This window comes from Podarcis tiliguerta (assembly GCF_965153285.1).
Source record: "Podarcis tiliguerta genome assembly, chromosome: Z".
Taxonomy (NCBI): domain Eukaryota; kingdom Metazoa; phylum Chordata; class Lepidosauria; order Squamata; family Lacertidae; genus Podarcis; species Podarcis tiliguerta.
Window position 1 is genome coordinate 48,400,240 of NC_139553.1, and position 24,459 is coordinate 48,424,698.

Here is a 24,459-nt window from a genome sequence, read left to right on the forward strand (position 1 = left end):
CTATTTCTGTTTTCTTCTTGACTTGGGTTTACTGATATTGTTATGCTTTTTAGTGTTATCCTAGCATTTTGTTCTCATATCTTATCAGTTTACGTTCTGTTCCTTCCATGTGCTAGGAATTGTTGGGCAGCGTAGTCTTGCCCATACTTCTTACCTAAGGACAGTCTGCTTGCTCTGTTAGGAACGGTTTAGAAAAGCTCATACAGAGATTTCAGACTACACAGCTCTAACTGCATAAAACAAATTAAGAGATGGAATAAAGTGGGGAGTCTCTTTTACAAAGGCACATTTTATGTTCTCAACTCCTAAAACTACGTTAAACTCCCAAAATCCTGAAAGGGAGTTCAGCTTCAAACTGTGCAGAATTCATTCTGCTAATTCTCTATTGGTGACCACTGCTTGGAAGTAAAACACTCCCTTTTCCTCTGGGACAGCTGTAGGGCTGTTCCCAGCTGTGTGATAAGAGTAACTGCTACCTTTTCCATTTCACTTGCCTTCTGGTCCCACTGCTTACTGATCTTCCCTCGTCCCCAAATATCTGCTCCCATAGGTGTGTGGATATCCTAATGACCAAGTAGGCTGTATTTATTTTAATCCATCCCCCTTTACGTTAATATCCCACCTTTTGTCTACCACGGAAACCAAGGATGCTTGCATGTGGTTCCCTACGGTCATCCATCAAGACCCAGACCTGCTTAGCTTTAGAAAGGTAGTGACCTCATGCAGCTTGAGGGCACAATTTAATGATGCTGCCTTTGAAATCCAGAGTTCTGTTGGGTGAGGCACACATGAATGAATGAATGAATCAAACAAACAGGCTGCTTTCGATTCAAGGGCTCAGTAACAGAAGGCATCACCCTATACCAGAATGCCTCTGAGCAAGTGCAGAGAGCATTTCTGTCACCGCTCAGGACTTTCAATCTGTCAATCAACGGATGGATCCCCAGCACCAAAGGCACCCTTCCCAGGTAGACTAACTCTCTTATTTCCTTATAGAAATTAAGCAGGGTTTACTGACTGCTTTAACCCTCGGGACAGTTCTGTCTGTGATCCAAACCCAGCTGGCTTGCAAGAGATTATGACCTAAAACTAAGTCAAACAGAAGGGAGGGGGGCAGCCCTCCTGAAACTGAAACCCTGAAAGGCGAACAAACTAGTTCCTCATTTAACAAAATCAGAGGAATGTTGCCTGTATATTTCAGCCTCCTAAATCTAAGGATCTACAAATACTATGAAATATGAGAAAGTGAGGAACCTAGGAAATCAATCCATCAATCTCTTTATTACGTCCCACGACCATGAACCTGGGAATTATGCTTCATGAAGGTGGGAGAGTGAGACTGCTCCTTTGGCCCTCCCCCAGGCCAGATCCGTCCCTTTGCTTCTTCCTCCCACCCCGCTCTGGTGCCAGTGACAGGCGCCGCGCCGCCCCACCTCCTCCCGTCCAGTCGTGAGTCAGCAGCTAGGAGTAGGTGCCCAAGCTCTCCCCCCCCCCCCCCACCCGACGGCCTGGCGGGAGCTGTCATCGTAGGAAGGAGCGAGGGAGGGAAGGAGGCGACAGGTCCCTCCGAGGACTGCGGCGCAGGGCGCACGCACGCACAATCCCACCACGGCGCGCCGCCTCTTCTCTTGCCACGGGGTGCGGGGTGGGGGGCAGCGCTGCGAAGCGGCCGCCTGGCCGATCCCGTGAACTCCTCGCACGTGGGAACGCGGAGGGCGGGGAGAGAGGCGAAGGAGCCACAACGCCAACTTCCAGCGCGCTCCAGCCCCTTTGTTTCCAGGCAGACTACAGTGCGGCGGTGGCAAGAGCCGGCAATTGCGCATGTGTTTGGGACGTTGGTTGGTGGCTGACTGCTGCTTTCGCCTGCTTATCCCCCCCCCTTCTTCCTTAGTCCGCTAACGGTGCTTTAAAAAGAAAAAAATTACCCACCACCCAGAACTCGAGAGGTTGAGGGTTAGGGGACGACGCTACCAAAAATCGCGCAACACGCTCCAGCTTATTTATCGATATAAAACCCTCCCCAGAAAAAGATGCTGGTTCGACTTCATCATCAGTCCCAGGCCTCCATATATTTAGGCTCTTATTTTGTTTGCTGCGCCACGATAACTTCCGAGAAAATCAAAGTAAACATATGGATCTGGGGATTCTTTTCGATCAGTCAGCTAGTCCTTTTTAATACGGCCGCAGACCCGATAAAACACAGAGAATAAAAAGAGCACTTACAACGTATGGGGGTTGTTTCTTTCTTTTTGCATCTTAATGTGCCAAAAAGTTCTTCGTCCAAAAAGCAGGGTTTAAGGTTGCTAATCTATGCAGCAAAGGAGTTTGGGGCTGGCTGGTACTCTGTTGGGGGAGGGGGGGCGGAACTTTTTTTCCTTTTTAGCAGTGAGGAGGAAATCGTGGAAAGCGCCTTGTGAGTTTCACTTACGCCCCAAACATTGACAATTACAAACTGCAGTTTTTACCCCCCATCAAGAATGTTGCCAATTGTTTTTCAAAGACCACAGCTACCCGCAATTTAGTCTTGTAAAGAGTTCAGAACAATGTGAACGTCAATCCAACCAACCGTTTGTTTGTTATGAAAAAGATACATAATATAACTATTAATGCTAGTTTGCAAATGCCCTTTCCCAACCTACCAAACGTGGAACTTTACAGTGGTGAGCAAATTCCAAACGAAATAAATAATAACAGCAATTTTTCAGAAATGTTATTTGTAAAACTTTCTTGTTCAGATGCTTAAAAACAAAACCCCTCAGACACACACAAAAAAACAAACAAACAAGCAGAAATAAAATTTCCAGCTCTTAACAACTGCTACTTTAGTTAAAGGAGACGCGCACAGTTTGGAGAGGTAATTATTATGTTCAACATCTATATCGCCTTGCCTGCTGAGATTCTGTGGACTCCAGAGAACCTCAGGGCGACGTGGAAGGCTCCGGATTCGATTCAGAGAGGACGAGATCGAATGACCGTCTGGAAGCCGAGCGAAAGGGCAAGCCCCAGGGGCTCCTTCGCAACGGACATTTCGGGGAAGAAAACAATGTTTCGAAAATAAAAAGGCGAGTCACTCGGAGGCGCAAGAAGACCGGGGGCGGGGAGAGGTTTTTGCTTCGCCGCTTACCTTATGCTGCTGCTTCTCCTCCGCTGCTGCGAGGAAGGGGGTCAGCTCTCCGCGGCAGCGGCCCATAGAGGCATCGGCGGCGGGCCGGAGCGCAAAATACGCGGCGCGCGGCGGCGGCGAGAAGTTTGGGGCGGCTTCCTTGGCTTCGGGCTCTCGCCTAGCATGGGTGTCTCATGCATACCGCCATTTTAAAAAAGGAGGGAGAGAGGGAGGGAGGAAAGGGGGAAGCAGGCTGGCAGGAAAAAAGAAGCGCCAGGCGCCTGGAAAAATCATGAGATCTAGCAGCAAATCAAAGCCCGCCCCGCGAACAGGAGGAGCCCTGCATGGCCGGGCGGGGCAGCGGCAGTAGCGGCTCTCGGGGATGAGATGTCAAGGCGGGAGGGAGGGCGAGGCGAGGCCAGCGCGCCGGCCTCTTCCTGGCGCTGCAGCAGCGGGGATCCGGATTGCAAAGCCGACGGCTCGCTCTGTGGCCGGCGCGCTCCTCCCTCGGCCTGGCTGGAGATGGTACGATCCGCCTGGAAAACGCCTCCTCGCCTGCCGGAGGGAGTACAGCTGGCCGGGCGGGGAAGCAGGGCGTGAGGCAGCCGGCCAGGTGCCATAGCAACGCAGCTCAGGCTCCGGGATGGAACTCGCCATATCCCTCAGGTGAGTCTGCAACGATGCACCACCAAGCACCGTGTGCATGCAAAAGGAGAAGGTGTGGGAAACTGGCGGGGTGGGGGCATCACCCTCGGCCTCATCCCCACAGCAAAAACGCACGCCTTGTGCGCAGACAGGCTCGTTGGATCAGGCCAATGGCCCATCTCGTCCTGCATCCTTGTTCCCATATTGGCCACCCAGATGCCTCAGTGGGGAAGCCAAAAGCAGGAGCCAAGTACGAGGCCATCTCTCTCCTGGGGTTTCCAGCAACTCGTATTGGCATCGCTGCCTCTGACTATGGAGGCAGAGCAGAGGCATCCCGGCAAGTAGCCATCCATAGCCCTCTCCTCCCTCCGTGAATATACGAGCATAAAACACACACAACAAAGCAGCTGGGTTTGGGGGCTGCTCAAAAAGACCTCCCCAGCCAGCCAGCCAACTATTATTATTATTGTTGTTGTTGTTTATTGTGCCTGTTCCTATTTCTCTCTCAAGTTCATGGGCTGCTGCTAATCCACACTGGAAAGTGTGCCCCCACTCTTAAAAAGACAATGGATTCCTTACAGCCGGATGACAAAGAGAGAAACACGTGTGTCATGGTCTTGCGATGTCCCTGAAGGCCTGGGTTGCATGAGATATGCGAGATATGCTCAGCTGCCCAGGAATTCCCACATGTTTGCCCCAAAGGATACTCTGCTGGAATGCAGCATCAACAGGTTGTGTCTGCAGAAAGGGGCAGAAGAGAGAGAGAATAATTTCAGGTCACTTGTAGGTGGTCCTGAGTTGTGGTGCCATTAGTGTTTGTTTTTTAGATTCTCAAGCTTTTTGCGCACAAACTCTCATTTCAAATGTTGAAAGAAAATGAAATGCATCAACCTTGCCTGGATTCCTCACAGGTGCTGGGAATGAAGCCGGATGTTGGAAGATTCAGGACAGGCAGAGGAAAGTCCTCCTTCTCACAGCACAGAGTCAGCTTTGCTCCCAGGGGATGTGGTGATGGCCCCCAACTTGAATGGCTTTAAAAGAGGATTAGATAAATTCATGGGAGATGAGGCTGTCAAGGGTTACTAGATAATACATATTCTTGGGCAGTTTGGCCCATATACCTGGGACCAAGAGCAGGCAGCTGGTGCGCATGAAACTGCCTTAAATTGAGCCAGGCTACTGGCCCATTTAGTTCAGCGATGTGTATTCTGCCTATCATTCTGTCTCCAGTGTGGGAGCCAGTATTGTTCGCATCTATCTGTCTCGAGAGACAATGGAGGGCACTCTGGGGGTGAAGTCAGACCTCTGCCTTATCAGCACCAAAGTGACATCCCCAGGGTGCAAGGTGTCTGGAGGTCCTGGGCTGCCCAAACGACAAGACCCCTCCCTCTCGGCTTCATTTATGTGGTCCAAAGGGAAGCAGAACAATACGTTTGGCACCAGCTTGGCTGCAGGAGTTGCTGGAAGGAGGCGTACAAGGCACCATCCAACCCTCTTAGGGACTCCACTCTGGGTTTGTGTAGGGTTCACGTCTTAGCTATTTATTCTCCTGGAAATATCCTGCAGGGCAATAAAGGTTTAGGATCAGTTTTCCTTCTCCTAGATGGGATACTTCCCAGGTGGATGAGCCCCATCTGCCCCTCACTTCCCTCTACAGCACATACACGTCGCCTTCTTGACCGTGGGACCCACTCTTGGTTCATCCATTCCATCTGCCCGAGTCCCTAACTCACCCAGAGTTTGAGACCCATCAGGTGCCCTCACCTGGTTTAGCCGGCCAGTAGACCCACTATATTCCCCTCAATATCAGTGGCTGGGAATCACAGTTGGGAAGAGGTGCTGTTGGCCTTAGGTCCTGCTTGTGCTCTTCCCCTTGGGGCATCTAGCTAGCCACTGGGAGAGCAGCGTGCTCCCATGGGCCTGATCCAGCAGCCTGTCTCTTCAGAGGTTCTTATTACATTTTAAACAAAATGAATCCTGTGGCACCTTGGAAACCATTTTCACATTTTAGGTGGCACTGACTTTCATGGAGAAAGGCCCACTTCATCCGACACACAAAGGGTCCACAAGACATATATGTACATTTTAAACCCCAAAGTTTGCAAATTGTGAAGACTGAAAGCAATAAAATGCACAGAGTAGTAGCAGAAGTCACCCATTCCTGTGTTAAGGAAGTGTGCACAAGATAAGAAAAGCTCACCCCAAAAGGATGAGAATAGTGAGAATACCATCTTGCAGTGCTGATTTAATACCTAAAGAGGGACAAAGGCTGTTACTTTCTTTCAGGCGAACAATGCCCACCCAGTCTTGATTGAGTCCAAATTCTACAGAACCAAATTTGCTGCTAAATTTTATTTTAAGCAGTTTTACTCTGGAAGTTGTGCCCAGATTTAGAACTAAAGCCAGGTGTTTTCAGGTGCTCTTAAGCGAAAGGGTTTCAAGGCTTTAGAACAGGGGTAGACAACCTAAGGCCTGTGGGCCGCATTGCCTTCTCAATCCGGCTTGCGGACGGTCCAGGAATCAGCGTGTTTTTACATGAGTAGAATGAGTGCTTTTATTGAAAATGCATCTCTGGGTTATTTGTGGGGCATAGGAATTCATTCATTCCCCCCCCCCAATATAGTCCAGCCCACCACATGGTCTGAGGGACGGTGGACCGGCTCACGGCTGAATAAGTTTGCTGAACCCTGCTTTAGAAACATTCTGAGCACTCTCTAGGAAAATGACCATTTCTGCCTATTTCAATGCCAGCAAGTGCAGCATTCATTCAGGTGGGCCACACTAAGTGTTTTCTGAGTGGGAATGTACCTCCCCAAATTATGGGTACCTGGGTCAAGGCAGTCAAAATCCTGAGGGCCTGAAAGCTAATTCAAAAGCTAGTATTGAATGGAGTGGGTGTAGGCTTGAAATATACCACGTACACCAAATTTCTAATACCAGATGACATGCAGCAAAATGGAATGCTGGAAGGAAGGAAAGGAAAGAAAAGAAAAGAAAACACACACCAAGAGACTCTGCAGACATCAGACATAATGAGATTACTCCTTGGTGTGTGTAGCAAACTGCGTAGAATTCAGTCACTGTTTGGAATTCCTGTCCTGCGTAGGCAGAGGTCATACAGGGACAGTCAGTTCCAGGGACAGCTGTTCCCTCTTCACACGCTGGGCAAATTAACGGATTCCTAGCTGCCCGCTCTATAGCTTTTTGCTGCTTCTAGGCAAAATGTTTGGTTTGTTTCTTCCAATTAATAATGCTGTAATGGTTTGGTTAGATCTGCCATGTGGAGCACAGGGTGGGTGCGTGGGTGTGTACCTGCAACTTTGTTTCCAGAGTTCCAGCTATGCACAAAAGGGCACACCATTTTGGGCTGATTAAGTGGGCTCTGGCTGCAAAATAGGGAGCAATAGTCTAAGCACGGTTACGGAGTTTGCAATTGGTTTGATGAAATGCTGTAAAGAGGGGCTTGAGATAAAGACTGAAAGCACAGGCTTGGGGTTGGTAGGCTGCAGGGGCCTGCCCGAAGTCTGCCATGCTTGGAGTTGGATCCTTTCAGAAATACAGGCAGCTCTTTTAACGATCTTCCAAATTGTCCTGGACAGGATTGCAGCCAAGCGTACCCAACCAGCTGCCCTCCAGGGGTTAGAAACACAGAATTATAGAGTTGGAAGGCACCCTGAGGGTCACCTACACCAATGCAGGACTCTTTTCCCCAACCCCACGACCCGGAGATGAAGAGCCTCATGCTTTACCAACTGAGCTATCCCAGGTCTGGACTCGCAACTTCCATCAACAATCCAGCCAGCAAAGTCAATGGTCTGGAAAAGTAGGAATTGTAATATTTTGGCAAGAACTTTGGAGATCCAGAAATGAATCCGCAGAAGCTCAAAACAGTAGCAAGGCAAGTGCAGGGTGTAAATCAGAGCAGAAGGTGGGTTTTCCTTACTCTTTCAAGCTCCCCATCTCTGCGAGTGACTATGTGACTGTGCATATAGGTCCATGGGATGGTGGTTATTTGAGATGAATTAAGTATGCAGCATTCGCTTAATCTCAATACTGAACGCTGCTCTGGAGTCCTTTCTGAACAAGGGAGCTAAGGAATACTTTAAATAATAATAAAATATTTTAGGCACGATATAAATAATAAGTGGAAAGGTGTCCCAGATCAGTTTTACTCATACAGTGTATATACTGCTTAGCTACAATAGCTTCTGAGCAATATACGAGAAATACAATACAGAAAAGAGAAATATCAGTCAGAATGATAAAAGACTTCAGTTAAAAGGTCTTCAGGAATGAAAAAATATTCAGTAGGTGCTAGAAATTAAACAAGGAGGGAGGGGCCTCAACTGGAAGGGAATCCCACAAAATTGGGGCCCTAATATTGAATGCAGGGCCCTGGTGGGTGCAGTAGGCATTTTGCAGGCGGTAATGCTTCTGAATACCAGTCTTGGGGGGGGGGGCAGGAGGGGAATGTGCTCTTGTCAGGTCCTGCTTGTGGGCTTTTCATTGGGGCCACCAGGATGCTGCGGCCTTTGAGCAGATTCAGCAGGCTCCTCGTGGGCTCTCATGAGTCATGCCTCCAAGCCACGCAGACCCCGGACAACAGCTCCCCCAAAGCCCTCAGCAATTGGGCAGGGTTATAGGGGATCAGGACTCAGGTTGTTCAGGGCCTTGTAAACTAATAAAGGTAAAGGGACCCCTGGCCATTAGGTCCAGTCGCGGACAACTGTGGGGTTGCGGCGCTCATCTTGCTTTATTGGCTGAGGGAGCTGGCATACAGCTTCTGGGTCATGTGGCCAGCATGGCTAAGCCGCCTCTGGCGAACCAGAGCAGTGCACGGAAACGCCGTTTACCTTCCTGCCGGAGTGGTACCTTTTTATCTACTTGCACTTTGACGGGCTTTTGAACTGCTAGGTTGGCAGGAGCAGGGACCGAGCAGCGGGAGCTCACCCCGTCGTGGGGGTTCGAAACTCACCTTCTGATCAGCAAGTCCTAGGCTATGTGGTTTAACCCACAGCGCCACCCGGACTTTAATGTTGGCCTGGAAAGCTAGTGGAAGCTTTTGAGTGCAGGAGTTAGGTGCTGATGACAGGCTGCGCCTGTCAAAAGTCCATCTGTAGTTTGAGGGCATTTTTTGCAGCCCACTTGCTTAAAGCTAAACAGATTTGGGTCTGGTCAGTGCCTTGATGGGGGACCATGCGGGGATCCCCTGCCCCACTTTAAGCCACCTTGAGCTCTGTTATGAAAGAAAAACGGGGTGTAAACATTTTTAGGTGGTGCTGGTCTACTTTTTATTTTGGGGGCGGCGGTATTTTTCTTCAACATTTCAATTGTTGTGAAGAACTTATTTTTATGGGAAAATAATAGCTGTATGTCTGTTTTGAACAAACTGTATAAAATATAAATAAATAAATGGAGTGACTTTGGGTCCAGAAAGATGGCTTATACTTATTTAAAATTAACTTCAATGGTGAAAGGGAAGTTATTCAATCTGGCCTTGCCCTGTGACATGCTAGAGACCCAGTGGGGGCCTAGTGGTTAGAGTGTCAGACTAGGACCTGGGAGACCAGAGTTCAAATCCCCACTCAGCCACATGGGCCACCTTGAGCTCCTTGGAAGAAAGGAGGAACAACCATGGAGAAGGAGGGGTTGCCGTTGTTCCTCGCGGCTGCAGCGTGCATGGTCCTTTGTGACATCAAGGTCCCGTGTGGGCATTTTGTTTAACTGCGAATAAGAAGACCATTGCGTATAATTACAAGAGTTCCGCTCCCTCAGGGGATTTCCACCTGGGAGCACCAGCCATGTTGCAAGGCCCTGCTGAGGTGTAATCAGCAAAATTAAGACCAGAAACAAACACGGCATGTTTGCACAGGTGCCTGTGGTGAGCACCAACAGTTTGACGTAGTTCTAGTGAAGGAGGAAAACCTTAATGGGGGGGGGGGGGGGAGAGAGAGAGAGACACAGAGAGAGCTGCTGTGTTTCTTCTTGGCACCTTCTGCTACCCTGGGATAACAATCCCTTAACTCACTTCAACCTGTGCTGTGTCATTATTGCAAGGCTCCAGACCTAGTTTTCAGGGACACTTTGGTGTGGCTTAATGTCTAGCAGCTGCTGATTCCACACTAGCCGTGTAGTCATCCGCATGAGAGCCAGAGTTGGGCCTGGATTGCAGAGACCCGAGTTCAGATCTCTGCTTAGCAGGGAAGCTCACTGGGTGACACTGGGCTGATTGCAATCTCTCAATCTGACCTACAAATTGCAAACAACAAATTACATGGTTTGTGGTAAGGGCAAATTGTGGGGAAGGAGAAAAGCATGTATACCACCACAAGTTCCTTTGAGAAAGGGTGAAATATAAGTGTCATAAAATAAATATTTTGCTCACTCCCTCTTTATGGACAATCTGGAGGATACTGTTGACAGCCTCCCCACCCAACCTGATTCATAGTTATTTCTCAGCCACCCCTGTTTATCCTGAAACACCAGTTGCATCACCAAACTGTCCAGTGCGAACAGGCAAAGTGCATGGAGGCTACTGCAAGTGTAATTAAAAGCTTCCTCCTCGGGAGGGAAGTTTGTTTATTTTATTTATTTATATCCACAAGACTTTTAGACAGCTTGATTAAATAAAAACCTCAGAGTGGTTTATTTGCAAAACGGAATAAAACCTCACAGCTGTTTACAAAATACCTCACTCCATATCAGATGCTTGTGTTTGATTGCCATTTTGCAGTAAAAAAATGAGTTGTAAACATGCCATTCTTTGTTTTTAAACAAGCATTGCAGGGGGTTGGACTAGATGACCCTTGGGTCCCTTCCAACTCTATGAATCTATTGTTCTAAGCACACAGACAGAAAGGTTTACTCCCACAATCTGTAGAAAGAGAAGCAAGATCTTGAGATCGTCAAAGAGATAAAAAGCTAGGCAAAGAAGAGGCAGGAATCAAGTATGCCATATACTGCTGCTACATCAGACCTACTTAAATGTTTGAATCTCATGAGATTCAAAGGGCTATTCAAAAGAATGAATGGGAAGAAGGAATATGGGGTTGCCCTCTCCTGTAATACTAAACTCGGGGGGTCATCCAGTGAAACCACTTGGCAGAAGATTGTGCCCTATTTGCACACAACCAATAGTTAACCTATGGAACTCACTGCAGGAGGAGCGTTCAACCCAGTGCTGCCAGCCATAATGAGGTTGCCTTACTAAGTCAGACCCTTTGGTCATCTAGCTCAGTACTGTCTACACTGACTGGCAGTGGCTCTCCAGGGTTTCCTGCAGGGAATGACTCCCAGCCTCCCTGGGGAGGCCATTTGGAATTGAACCTGGGACCGTCTGCATGCAAAGCAGATGCTCTCCCTCTGAGCGACTGCACCATTTCATCGCAGGCGCATGCTCCCATGTGGGCGACTTTATATGTTGCCCCTCCTACAAGACCGATTTCTGAAAATGCAATATTTACCACCCGAAACTGAAAGTGGGCCCAGAAGGATGTCCTGTAAGCTCCCCCCTGACGACTTTTGCTCCTTATCTCTGCTTCATTTTATCCAGATGCTCCGCAGGGACTTAACTGCCTATTAGAATAATTTAGGTTATTTTCAGAACCTAATCTGAGAAAACAAATTAAAGCATCCAAACCCTTCATTAGTTCTCAGAGAAATCATTGCTCAAGTCAAGAAGGAAGGCAGAGGCGGGCACAGTCCTGGCCCAGCTAAGAGGCATTTATTAATTACCTGCCTTTTGAACACGGGGAGGGGCTTGGGAGAAGGGGCCTCCCCAGGGAAGAGCAGTAATAGACACTTGTGATGGGAAAATGCACTTGCTCTTTTGACGTTTAAACACACCCTTGCCACCTTTTAAAACCCAGTCACCTTGAAGTAACCCCTCTTCTTTCTTTCCACTACGCCGGCAGTTTCTTTTGTGATTCTGTCTCACTGAGCTGCATGAATGCACTCCTATATTTTTTCCTCAAGGTCCCCTCTGTCCTACCATTATATTTATCAATACTGTACTTATAATATTGGCTGGCAGCAAACCGCAACAGCAAAATACAGCGGCACAGACTTTGCACTAGAGAGGCACCACTGACCCACATTGCTGCATGAGGCTTCAGCCCACAGGAACAGCTCTGTCTGGAAATAATCCAGTCCCACTGGATTATATTGAGAAATCTGGTGGGTGTCCAGAAGAAAAACACACATTTATTTCTGCCATGCATTTTAGCATATAAATTGTCCCAAGGCAACTTGCAAGTTAACACTGATGCACACTTTAAAAAGCAAACATGCACACACAACAAGTTACTTGTATCAACGGTGCCCCTCTGGATGGCAAGGGCTAGAGCTCCAGTCAGCCCCACCGAGCAGGGCCAGTGGTCAGGGATGATTGATGGGATTTGTATTCTGCAAACATCTGGAGGTCTTGGGGAAGGTTGTAGTCAGTTGGACCCTAGCGCAAATCTCATTAAGCCACGAATTGACTCCTTGGCCTTATGAGTAGACCTATCTGCCACCACAAGAAATGGTGATGGTTGCTGGCATATATGATTTTAAAAGGAAAATAGGTTATTAGTCCTCATGGCTATATGCTTCCTTCAGGATCAGAGGCCCCATGCCTCTGTTGTTGTTGTTGACATCCATCTGTCCTGAGATACAATGGAGTGTGCCTCCAGTGAATCACTTCTTTAATAAAGCAGAGCAATTTAAATTTGCGGTGCCTTGATTTACATCAAATGGAGGAGGCCTCCGTGTGCCATCCCATGTCTCTGAACACCAGTAATATTAAGATTTTAGTTTACCAATTTTATTTATTTATTTACCCTTGCATGTGGCCCCCATTGGTTTCCTAAGAACATTAAGAAGAGCCTGGCTGCAGGATGAGGCATGAGGGCTCCCATTTAGTCCAGCATCCTGTTCTCACAGGGTCCAATCCTCTCCTGGAAAGCCTGAAAGCAGGATCTGAAAACAATATTCAGATTCAGAGGCATCCTGCCTCCAACTGTGGAGATAAAATAGAGTATCTTGACTAGTAGCCATTGCTAGAGAAATTCACCAGAAATGTGTTTGAGAAATGTGTGCACACTGCTGCTTGTCCTATGCGTAAAAAGCACAAATCTGAGCAATTTTCTGTTTGATTTTTCTAGGCACAGATCTGAATGGTTTCGCCTCTGCCCCATCACTTTGCCTGGAAAACCTGCTCTTTAGTGCTAAATTGGAACAAACAGCAATTCACAAAAAACCCACTTGCTGTTTATTCTGATTCAGTGCTAAAGAGCAGGTTTACCTAGGGAACAGAGGTGTGGATAAGTCCTATGTCTAACTCTTTTAGAGTCATATTAGTTGGTGACTGTCTAGTTTTACTGTGAGCTACATGGAAAAGGTTCCCATCCAAGGAGCTGCTTGCACCCCTGCATTGCTTCATGAATCCTGCAGCCTCCCTGGGTTCCAGCAATAGAATGACAATAAATGCCAGGTCTGTGGTGGTTCTGATGAAGAGCAGCTTCCACAGCTATCATACCCAATTCATTAATATGTATGATGGATCAATACAGGTAAACCATTCTTATTTTGAATGCCTGGTTATTTACACATTTGGGATGCCTCAGTTGCAAGAGAATAGAGCCCTCTTTGCCAAAGTGCCTGTCACTGGGGAAAACCCAAACAGAGAACAAAAAACAAATCCTCCACAGATCAGCATTAGTATCTCTAATGTTTGAATAGGAAAATACTTGCGATAGAAGGCGGCTTAGCTACTGGAGGGCAGCCTATGCCAAGCTGGCAGTATACAGATGGTTTGGATCAGGGGTTGGCAACCTAAGGTCCATGGGCCACAAGTGGCCCACGGGGGCCGTTTAACTGGCCCACGAGCTGCCCCCAAACCGAGCTGCCCGATTGGTGAGTCCCCGCACGCTGCGCTAAACCAGCACAGCGTGGAGACTCGCTTCCGCGGTGTCGGAAATTGCATCTGTGCAGGTGCTGGAAATCGTGTCTGCACAGAGGCAGACACTGCAAATCATGGGCCTGTGCGCGTTCAATCCGGCCCACAGAGGGATTTCTGCTGGAGTGAACCGGCCCAGACAAGGTAAACCTTGCCAACCCCTGCTTTGGACTCCAGCTCCCATCTGCCCCAGCCTGCCAATGACCAGGGATAATATCTGGATGACATGCAGTTGGGGGTAGTTGTTCTAAGGATGGACCCCCAGGAAGACTTTTTCCAGGGGGCTTTGGATTCCAGTTACATCAGAGAGGTGAACAAGCTGGATCTGAATGCCATTGCCCCAGCTCAGAGCAATGGATTTTTGTAGGAAATCTGCCTGGTAGGTATGGATTCAAATTCATTTGAATGGCTTGCAACAGAGGAAATTGCTTCCTTAAATTGCAACCCCAGGTAAAGGGTTACGCTTTGGCTGTGCTGATGTGCCAAACAAACCCATTTTCTCTGCTAACATTCTATTTATCAATCTAATATTTATGAGAGTTATTGTTAGCAACCACAAAAGAGAACAATGCATGTCAATTGTGTGGCAGCAGTGCTGCAATTTATCTAAAAGGACTCAAGGGCACAGCACCCACTAAACAACTTTGCCTAACTGTATAGAGTGCCTCTACATTTGCCTACATGTACAGAAAACAAGGCACCCATTAATTCTGCAGAAAGCTGGATAAAGAAAAGGTTTTCCATTCTCTCTCTTACCACTAGAAAGAAATATTGGGGGCAGATAAAAGAAAGGACTTCTTCATGCAGCACAGAGTTAAACTGTTAAACTCCTTCCCACAGGAGGCAGGGATGGCTTTGAAAGAGGATTAGACAGATTCACTGGCCGCAATGACATGCTCTGTCTCCATGGTCAGAGGCAGTGATGCTTCTGAAGACCAGTTGCTGGGAGCCACAGGAGGGGAAAAGGGCTGCTCTTGTGCTTGGGTCATACTTGTGGGTTTCCTATTGGAGCATCTGGTTGGCAACTGTGAGAGCAGGATGTTGGATCGAAAGGCCCTTGGCCTGATCAGCAGGCTCTTCTGATGTCCTTATGTCCTTAAAGCTCTGCCTATCAAGGAAGCAAGTGAAACACCATTCTTAATGGACAGGTCTGGCCCAAGACATTTTGGCACCTGAGGCGAACCACAAAATGGTGGCCCCTCTGGCTAGGTAAGAACGGGTGAGTCAACCAGAGAGGGAGTATCAAATCAACCTTGCCTAACAGTTGAAATGGGAATCAAAGGCTGTCACAGGGGGTGGGGAGGGGGCTGCTTTCAATCGTGCTGTGTGGGTGCAGAGCCCAGGAGACCCCAGAGGGCAGCCCCAGGCAGGCATAGGCGTGTCTTCAGCCCCCTCAAAAGCCAGTCTCCAAGGAGCATACCAGCACTGACACCATGGCAGCGGTGGCAGCAGTGGGCACTGCATTCTTTGGAGGTTGGATCTGCTGTCCTGTAGATGCTGCCACCCGAGGCGGTTGCCTCAGCTTGCCTCATGGGTGGGCCAGCCATGTTAACGGTGAAAATGGTGTATACAACAGACCTTGGTGAAATAACTGCTTGCAGCTTTCACATATTTATCCTGATCTAAACAAACAAGCTGCTATGGTCACTTATCAGGAGGTTCCTTCCACACTGTGCAGGAACTGGGCCCTCCCTAGTGCTGCGTCATTCACCCACGGGGAACATCTGCTGTCAGTCGTGAGACAGCCGCCATCTCTGTTGTCTTCCCCATTAAAAACCTTCCTTCCAATATGCTCTTTAAGCAGAGAACTCTCTCAGTGCATTGGCACTGGAATTGTGCTTTTATTGCTTCGTTGCTTGTTGTTTGCCCCCTGTGCTCCAGTGAGGAAGAACAAGATATACATTTTAACAATAATAACAACAACAATGGTGGTGATGATGATATACTGCATGGGGACCATTGGGTGAAGGCTGCTTTGGTATTTTTTGTTGTTCTTTAAATATATATATATATATATATAACTCTCTTGAAGTTTTGCACAAGCGATCTCAAGAGCCAGGCACAAATGCTCAGAAACAAATGAAAACTTCACCAGTATTTCTGAACCAAGAATAAGAATGTGAGAAGCCTCACTTTGTGGTTGCAAGAGGCATTGTCTCTTAACTAATTTACACCTGCCTTTCTCTGTCTCTCTTTCTCTCAGCAGGGAGACAAACAGGCACAGCTGGGTTTGTGGAACTGGTTCACACCTTGTTGCGCCACAGGCAGATGAATGGCTAACCCCGATGTAAGGTCAACTCTAAAAATAAGAAGAGCAGCTTGGTGTGGGCCTTTCTGCAACACACACAACAAGTGTTGCTGGCTGGGTAGGAGCCACAAGTGGCGGAGTATGTGCTGGACGTCCTGGTGTATTCCTGATGCTGGGGAGAACAGCCAGAGAGCCAAACCCCTGTGAAAGCCAAGCACTCATTTCCAACAGCACACTGTGCCACTTGGGCCTTTGTTGGGATGTGCTTGGACCTGGCGGTGCCTCTCAGTTCAGGGACTATCTGTGGCCCAGTCTGGAGTTGGAGTCTGTGGAGCAGTTCAGGGCAGGCACAGCTGGTGCTGTGCATCAGAAGAACAACTTCCACAACAACTGGGGGAAAGAGGATTGGCAAGCCAAGCACATTTTGCAGGGTTGTCTGCATAAATTGTCCTGCTCCTGCAGCAAGATTGTGGAGCAGTGTCAGTGGTGGGGATGAGGGGCTGTTTAAGGCATCAGAGGAGCCTCAGTGCTACCTACGGGGCAGCCTCTGAAGGTGGTTTGAAACTAATGTGAGTTCTGATCACACATGTAAAGCACATCCTCCCCTCCCCTCACTGAAACTGTAGTTTGTTTAGGGTGCTGGGAATTGTAGCCCTGTGAGTGAACTACAGTTTCCAATATTCTTTGTCGAGTGGGGAAAGGATGTGCTTTCAATATATGGTTGGTTCACAGCCCTAGATTCACAAACTGGAATGGAGTGTTATTTATTTAGATTTTATGCACTGTGGTGCTTAATCATCATAAACAAAAACCCTATAGTGGTTTGCATAAGACAATATGAAAATTTATAAAATATAAAAATTTAGCTCATAATACACCTGCCCTGGATCAACTACACCTAGACAGCTTGTGGGTCCATTTTAAAATGTTGTTTCTTTCAACCTTTAAAGCCCTTCACAGTTTTATGCTCAAGGGATTGGAAGGACTGTCTTACATTGGAAGGACTTAGCCCAGGCATCCCCAACCTTTGCCCTCCAGATGTTTTGGACTACAATTCCCATCATCCCTGACCACTGGCCCTGTTAGCTAGGGATCATGGGAGTTGTAGGCCAAAACATCTGGAGGGCTGCAGGTTGGGGGGTGCCTGACTTAGCCACACATTTCAATAGTGTCACCTGCTGACTGAGGTGAGGCATGCGGTTACCAGAACTGGGCCTTCTCAGTGGTGTCTCCCTATTTCCCCCCAAATATACAATTTCAGTTCTTAGTGTTAAGGGGGTTGGGCAGGCTGTATGCTTGAGCCCCCTTCTAATTCCTGGAACCAGCATGGATTCAATTCCTGGAAAAGCCAGGCTAGTTTCCTGATGAGGTAATGGCCCTCTAGGTAGGGGCCATTAAGGTAACAAAGGAAGTGGCTCCATGAGAGACAGCAAATGGGTGGGATGCCCTTGCACAACTTGCTGGTAGTTATAAAGACAAAAGCCAGACTTGAGAGTTGTGTGTGCGAGCGAGAGGCTGGAAGCAAGCACACTGCAGGCTTGGCAGCTGGGAGGCATAGCCATGCCTGATTTCTTCTTGAATCCAGGGCTGTGGCTATGGGAGAAGCAAGACCTTCTGTGAGCCCCTCCGTGGTAGTATCAGGTTGCATATATGTGCAAATAAGCCATATGTCATAAAGACACCACAGTCTCCACTGAGCCTCACTCCAAGGAAAGCAAACCCTGGGTAAGCACCTGGAACCCCAGGAATCTTGCACCCCTTGGAGACTGAGGGTGGCGTGCAATGCTATGTTGCTCTTACGATTTTGTGGCTTTCAGTTTAATATATGTTATTTTGTATTTGTATTTTAATTGTTTTATTCATTTTGCAGGCCATCCTGGGGAATGTGATTGAAGGGTCACAAGAAACATACTGATATTGAATGAATGAATGAATGAGTTCAATTCCTGAAAATTCGGTACTGGACTTCAGAGACTTCACATATCGCCAGAGTGGTGTGCCCCAATAACTTCCTCGCGGGTGCATCCGTCACCATTCGCAGCTTCCAGCTATAGAGAGGAAGAGGCTCTACTGCAGGGGCTCAAATCAGGTGCAATGGAGGCAGAGCTCCACTTTCTCCAGGAAGGGACATCATTCAATAACCCCCAAAGCTGTGCAAAAATGCTCCTAGTCTTAGTCACCCAATGAACTTTCCTGGAGCTATCAAAGCTTGTGAAATAACAACCAACATCAACAATGAATAATGCTTGCAAAGCTAAGCTTGCAAAACCACCATCATCTCAAGACTGTTTACAGCAGCTGAATCACCTGAACTTGCCAGCAATAAAATTAATGGCGGGCTGCAGCTTTAGTCTGATTATTTGCTCAGGGAATCCTCTCCTCTTCCTGTAACAAATGGACTCACAAGCAGCAGGTGGGTAGCAGAGCTTTGTCTTGATGGCATCACTTCAGATTGCAGCTGGGAGCAAGTGAAGGCCACATAATGGGGGCAGCTCCCTACCCTGAAAAATATATCCCAGCTTTTCAGAAGGAAAGGGGGTTGAAAACGCCTTTTTGCTTGGTATGCAGGTTTTGGGGATGTATTTTTTGAAAACACATCTTTAAACACATCTTTCAGTCATGTGGATTCATCCCCTCCCTGCAGGCACACACACTTGCTCCCCTTTTCCTGCCAACCTCTGTCCCGAATGGCTGCCCTGCGCGCGGCCCAAGTTCAGGCCCTTGAAATCTCAGCTTCTGAAATGCTCTTGCCTGGCAAACCTAACATACCCACAGTGCTGTGAAGTGATGCAGCCCCTGTTCGACAGGTTTCTTCATCATTTGCGAGAATTAAGACGGAGACAGAGAACACTGTGAATGTTTCTGGACTCCCCCTCCCATCAGTGCCAGGATGATGGGAGTTGTGGTTCAGCAACATCCCAAGGGCCACAAGTTCCATGGTCCCTGCATCCAGACTCCCTTCCAACAGGAAGTCAGCCTGGTTGAGACTGAATCAGCAGCCTTCAAAGGGTGGCAGAAAGCACACTGACGACCGAGGAGTAGAGGATGCCCAAGAGCAAGCAGGGCATCTTGGGAAAAGCAGAGAAAGGCTTCTTGTGTGGGTGATGCAATGCCCAGAGGACGCGTTGCCTCCTCTGGCTGGAAGCTTCCGACCCAGCTGCCCCACCTGCTCTGCAGAGAGCATTGCCTTGATGTGGGGAAACATCCGAAAAGACAGGCTGTGAGGCAGAGATGCTAATCTCACCTGTTGAGCTGGTGTACCTGGGAGAGTTGAAAGCTAGCGGTGCTTCAGAGTGGGGTAAAAAGCAGCAGCAGCACCCACGATCTTCTAGCCCCACTGGTTGTGGGAGGAGGCTTGGTTGCTCCTGGTTCATGTGTGGGGTTCTGTGCAAAGTGGGGTGACTCACTCTGCATATTTATTTTCTTTCTTTTTTAAGGGAAAAATGCGGGGAAGGGTCGGAGGCAAATCCCTGCAGGAAGAGTGGTCTAGAGAGAGTTGTTAGCCATAGTGGCTGAAAGGAACTTTCACAAACAGCAGCAGTATATCGCTTCAGCATTGGTTTTTTGTTTTTGTAGAAAAAGGAGGTGCCAGTAACCCAAAGCCTGCTCACAGAGCTACAATTCCCAGCACCCTTAAACTACAGTTCCCAGGATTCTTTGGTGGAAGTCATGTGCTTTAAATGTGTGTAGGATGTGCTTCAAATGTACAATGTGGATCTGCCCAGAGAGAGAGAGAGAGAGAGAGAGAGAGAGACTGGGTCAGCACCCCCAGGTGTTTTGAGTCTGGTGTGCAATACGTCATTTGCATACGTCATTTCATAGGTCAGGAGTGGAGAGCCACATACCCTCCTGGGCCAGCTCTCAGGGGCCACATCCCAGTGTGGGTGGACACAGATGCAAAAGCAGGCACAGCAGTGCACATGAGCTCCCAGAGAGCCCCAGGGACCAAACAAGGGGGGGAGGCATTTGGACTGAGGGCCAGAGGTTCTGCAGCTACCAGAGCAGATACCCACCTTGTTCCCAAACTGTTCTTAATCAGGGTGATTGTGCAGCGGTTTGTCTGCACCTCATGAACTCCTTTTGTTATACATGAAGGAAGATATACATGCTGGCTCTCTGCTTCTGCTCTCTACCTCATTCACAGCTAATCTCTTCCCCAGCTAGAGGCCTTCCTGTGCCTGCACACCCAAAGCAGTAAGGTGAACTTGTTTGCCCTTCCAACCCACTGTTGGTGGCTCTGGCTGGCAGCCGCTCTCCAGGGTTTCAGGCGAGAGATCTTCTTTCCCATCTGCTGCTACCTATTTCTTGTTTTTCCAAAACTGGCGATGCCAGGTATTGAACTCGGCACCTTTTGCACGCAAAGCCATGTTCCACTTAAGAGGGTTTGCCAGTTCTCAGATTTCACATTTAAAAGGCTGACGGGAACATTTGAAAGATGACCTCTGGAGGTCCTTGGGCCTGGGCTGGATGTAAGCAGGTCTCTCTCCGTGTCTGCTTATAAGTCTTGCATTTGCAAGAGCCACAGGGTTTGTAGCAACGGAAGCAGCCAAGAGCTTGAATCATCTTCAGACAACAGTGAGTGGATTAGAATCTTGCAATGCTCACATAGGAAATTGCTCCTTTCATTTAACTTGGCATGACTGCCACCTGAAGGCAGATTTATGTAACTGCAGCAACTCTGTGCGTACGCGTTACTGAAATGAAATAATGGTGTTGTGACTTTGGAGGCAGGGGTCAGTCTGCACCAGTGGTTCTCAATTAGCTAAGAACTGAGGACCCTGTTTTTCAAAAGCCAAGCCATGGACCCCCTACATTTGAAAATGTTGATTATCTCTATGTTAATTTTTGTTATGTGAATGGTACTACAACCCCGAATGGGTTGCATGAACCCCAATTGGCAACCACTGCTCTGCACAATGCCCTTCCAGTTATTGGGGATTGGAGGTAGGGGAGCAAGGGTGCCAATCCTGTCCCTCAAGCACCACAATGAGCACAGTCAAAGAAGTTGATCTGTGCCAAGGGGGGAAATGGGTGGGCTTTTGCCCTCACCAGCGGAGAGCTAAGCTGAAAGCAGGCTGAGGAGCTGGACCCAGAGACATGCTTGATTTGTGATGGAATCCAAGGCTGCGACCAAGATCTGTTAGGGTGTTAATGCTGTGAGCCCCTCCACCGTAGGCTCAGGTTCTATATAGATGTAAATAAATCATATATCTTAAAGACACCACAACCTTCACCTCATTCCAAGGAGACCAAACCCTGTGTGAGCACCCAGAACCCCAGGCGTCTCTCACTGCTCAGAGATTGGTATACAGTGGTACCTCGGGTTACATACCCTTCAGGTTACAGACTCCGCTAACCCAGAAATATTACCTCAGGTTAAGAACTTTGCTTCAGGATGAGAACAGAAATCACGCAGCAGTGGTGCAGCAGCAGCAGTAGGCCCCATTAGCTAAAGTGGTGCTTCAGGTTAAGAACAGTTTCAGGTTAAGTACGGACCTCCAGAATGAATTAAGTACTTAACCCGAGGTACCACTGTATAACAATAGTTTATTTTGGGAAGAAGGTTTAAGGCAGCGGCCGGCGGGGTCACTGCTACTGGCCTTACATGAAAACCCCTGGAAGGAGATCGTGTGAAACATTAATTATAGGAAGAGAAACTTAACCAGCAACTTTCAGAATGGTAAGTTTTAGGATTTCTGCTGCAGCTTGCTTTTTTCCTCCTCCTCTTCCATATTCCGTATTTCCTGTTGTCATATCTTTGTAGGCTGTGTGACCCATCTTAAGAATGATTCTTGTAAAGCTGCTTTGAGTGTCTTTTTTTGGCTATGAATCCTGCAATAAATAAAATACATAAATAAATAAAACAAAAGAACCAAAATAAATAATAAAATAAATAATAAATAATAAAATAAAAACAAACTCACCTGGTCCCAGTTGTACAGCTCGGTACTGGAATGACTTTTGGCACAGGTCCATTGCATATATTTGCATAATGCCATGCTAGATACTTGGGAAATTTAATTATTCCCAAATGCCTTTTCAATTTCACTAAAGCTAGGCTGAACTGCATACCCTCTGCTGTATTAGGCAGCTGGTTTAAGGGTAGCTCTTTAACACTGAACATTTCTGTCCTTGTGAAAGGGTTGGAGGCTACCAAATTTTTGGCTCATGCGTTTCTTGCCTGTAATTCCTGTGAAGATAACCAAAGGTGACTGGTGACTCTTCTTAGTCCCTCAGACCTTCAAGGTAGGACTTCCAAATGGTACATGGCCTGCCTTTTGGCAGATTCGAGCAGGGACTGTTGCTAGATTTTTCTCTCCTGCCCCATTAAGCTGCTGTTCTCATCCATTAAATTTTTCATTTGGATATGTTACTCTCCTCCCCAAGTCACTTTTAACTTCCACATTTTAAAGTATCATATTGCATGTGTTATTTTAGACAGGTTTTGAATATCCCTCATATTTTATATTATTTATATAATGTATTTTGTATGTTATGATATTTCATTTGTATGGTTGTTGGTTTTAGTTTTTGTTCAGTTCAGTACATAATAAATGTACCTTATTTGTATGTGTGCGTATATTTCTTATCATCGGTTTTGTACCTGTAAATCGCTGCCTTGGCAGGTTGTTTCTTCCTGCATTTTTGGAGCACAAATCACACAATCTTTCCACTGTCCGGGTGAAAGGCAAAATCTTGCCTTTCTAAATCCATCACATGTCGCTGTGCCATGTAACATGGGTTTGCGATATCATGTGCTTTTGGTTATTCCATTCCTCTTGTCTCTTAACTCCTCCTTTGTGCCACTACCCATGCCCCTCCACTGGGCACTGACATGCAAAAGGCAGGGGGTGGGTGAGGGGCAGGGAGGAACACATTTACCTGGGAGGAAGTCCCTTTGCAGCCAAATCACAAATGTCTCTTTTGCTAGACAAGCACAGGGCTAGTACACAGAGTTCTTAAAATTATTGTATTGTATAGGACCCACGGAATGATTACTTCCCCTGCCTCCTCTGGGAGGGAATACTGTAACAATGAGATATATATTTTTTTTATACTTCCTCCAGCCTCTGAGGAAACTATCGCCACTATGCTTCCAAACTGATCAGATATGTGTCTAGGGGCTCCAGACACACAAAACCTATTTTGCAATCCAACCCTTGCATTTTGTTCCTGATAAGTTATTTTACCTGCATTGTATTTGCTGTCTGCATTGAAATGTAAGTAAACTTTTTTTGTTTATCTTACTAAAAATGCATGGTTTATTCTCTTCAATGGGGGTGAAGAGGGGGAGGTCAGCAGGCTGCAAATAAAGGGATAAAAAGGTGTAATTACCTTGTTCCTAAGCTTTAGTAAGCTACAAAACATCAAGTGTTTTACTCTTCTAAAAAGCCTGTTTTCACAACCTGTTTTCTTTTGTAATTCTCCCACACATGTGGGATAGGTAGTTTAAATCTTAATCTACAGATTTACTCCTCAGTCTGTCTCCTACAAACAGAGTGCACATGTTCTCATTTCTGCCAGAAATAGTAATAGAAAGATCATTGGGTTTCATGGGCTGTTTGGGAAGGGTCCATGGGTGTTGTTTTCCTCCAAAGAGCAACATGACTCAGGATCTGAAATAGGCAGAACCTATGGCCCTTGCACAACAGAATGCAAGAACAGCAAACAACCCCCATTGGTATGGAACCACAGAAGGCTACAATGCACAAAATGGATTTGGAAAATGTGGATTTTCAGGAGCAGTATGGAAGAGGCCTACGTAAACAAGCAAGCAATCAAGCAAGCAATGTCTAACCTCTGTGAAAAGTAAGGTGTCAGGAGGCTGGGACCTCATTAGCACTGTTGTTTACTGGGTATCAAACTGCCATGCAAGCAGGGGGGTGGGGGTGGAATTAAGCATGGCACGCTGCTGAGCCATCTTCTAATGCAGTGTTTTTCAACCTTTTTTGGGCAAAGGCACACTTGTTTCATGAAAAAAAATCATGAGGCACACCACCATTAGAAAATGTTAAAAAAATTAACTCTGTACCTATATTGACTATATATAAAGTAATTCTCTTGAATAGGAATCAAATAAACACAAAGAAAGTATTTTATAATTACTTTATTATGAAATAGTAAGTAAACAGAAATATGAAAAATTATAAAATACTTTATTCAGTGCGCAACCTGGGCCTGTTTGGCTGAACACAAAGCTGATATTCTGGCTGGAATCGAAGAAAGACACACACGTAGCTCTTCGTCAACAGCTCTCAGTCTCTCTCTGTATTTAGTTTTTACAGCAATCATGCTTGAAAAGCTCATCTCACACAGATACGTAGTGGAAAATGGGAGCAATGTCAAAATAGCTTTGTTTGCCAGAAGGGGAAACTCCTTGGCAGTATCCAACCAAAAACTGTCCAAAGGTAGATCAGCAAATCTTAGCTTGAAATCACGATTTTGTCTCAGTTCAGTTAGTTCCTCCTGCTCCTGTAAAGTCATGTCCTTTCCACCAACTGATGCTGAGCTAGAAGGGTCCCTAAC

The 24,459-nt window shown here is 47.1% G+C and overlaps 1 protein-coding gene and 1 long non-coding RNA gene across 8 annotated transcripts in view; one reads left to right on the forward strand and one right to left on the reverse strand.

Annotated features, from left to right (window-relative positions):
• The window catches only part of MBNL3 (muscleblind like splicing regulator 3), a 123,253-nt gene extending 119,915 nt beyond the window's left edge, over positions 1-3,338 (reverse strand). The window contains exon 1 of one of the 6 annotated variants that reach the window (XR_014507011.1): positions 3,125-3,334. The gene's annotated coding sequence lies outside the window, so the exon portion shown is untranslated. Of the gene's footprint in view, positions 1-3,124 lie in introns of all 6 variants that reach the window. The other 5 variants (XR_014507012.1, XM_083422669.1, XM_083422671.1 and 2 more) reach the window with 5 other exon arrangements.
• Positions 3,339-3,499: 161 nt separating this feature from the next.
• LOC310669121 lies at positions 3,500-22,503 on the forward strand. 2 transcript variants are annotated; one of them, XR_014507018.1, is made up of 3 exons: positions 3,500-3,769; positions 15,889-15,972; positions 17,804-22,503. It is a non-coding gene; the product is annotated as an uncharacterized lncRNA (long non-coding RNA). The 2 variants fall into 2 exon arrangements; XR_014507019.1 differs by having other exon boundaries at positions 3,515-3,769; positions 15,889-16,364.
• The last annotated feature ends 1,956 nt before the right edge of the window (positions 22,504-24,459 follow it).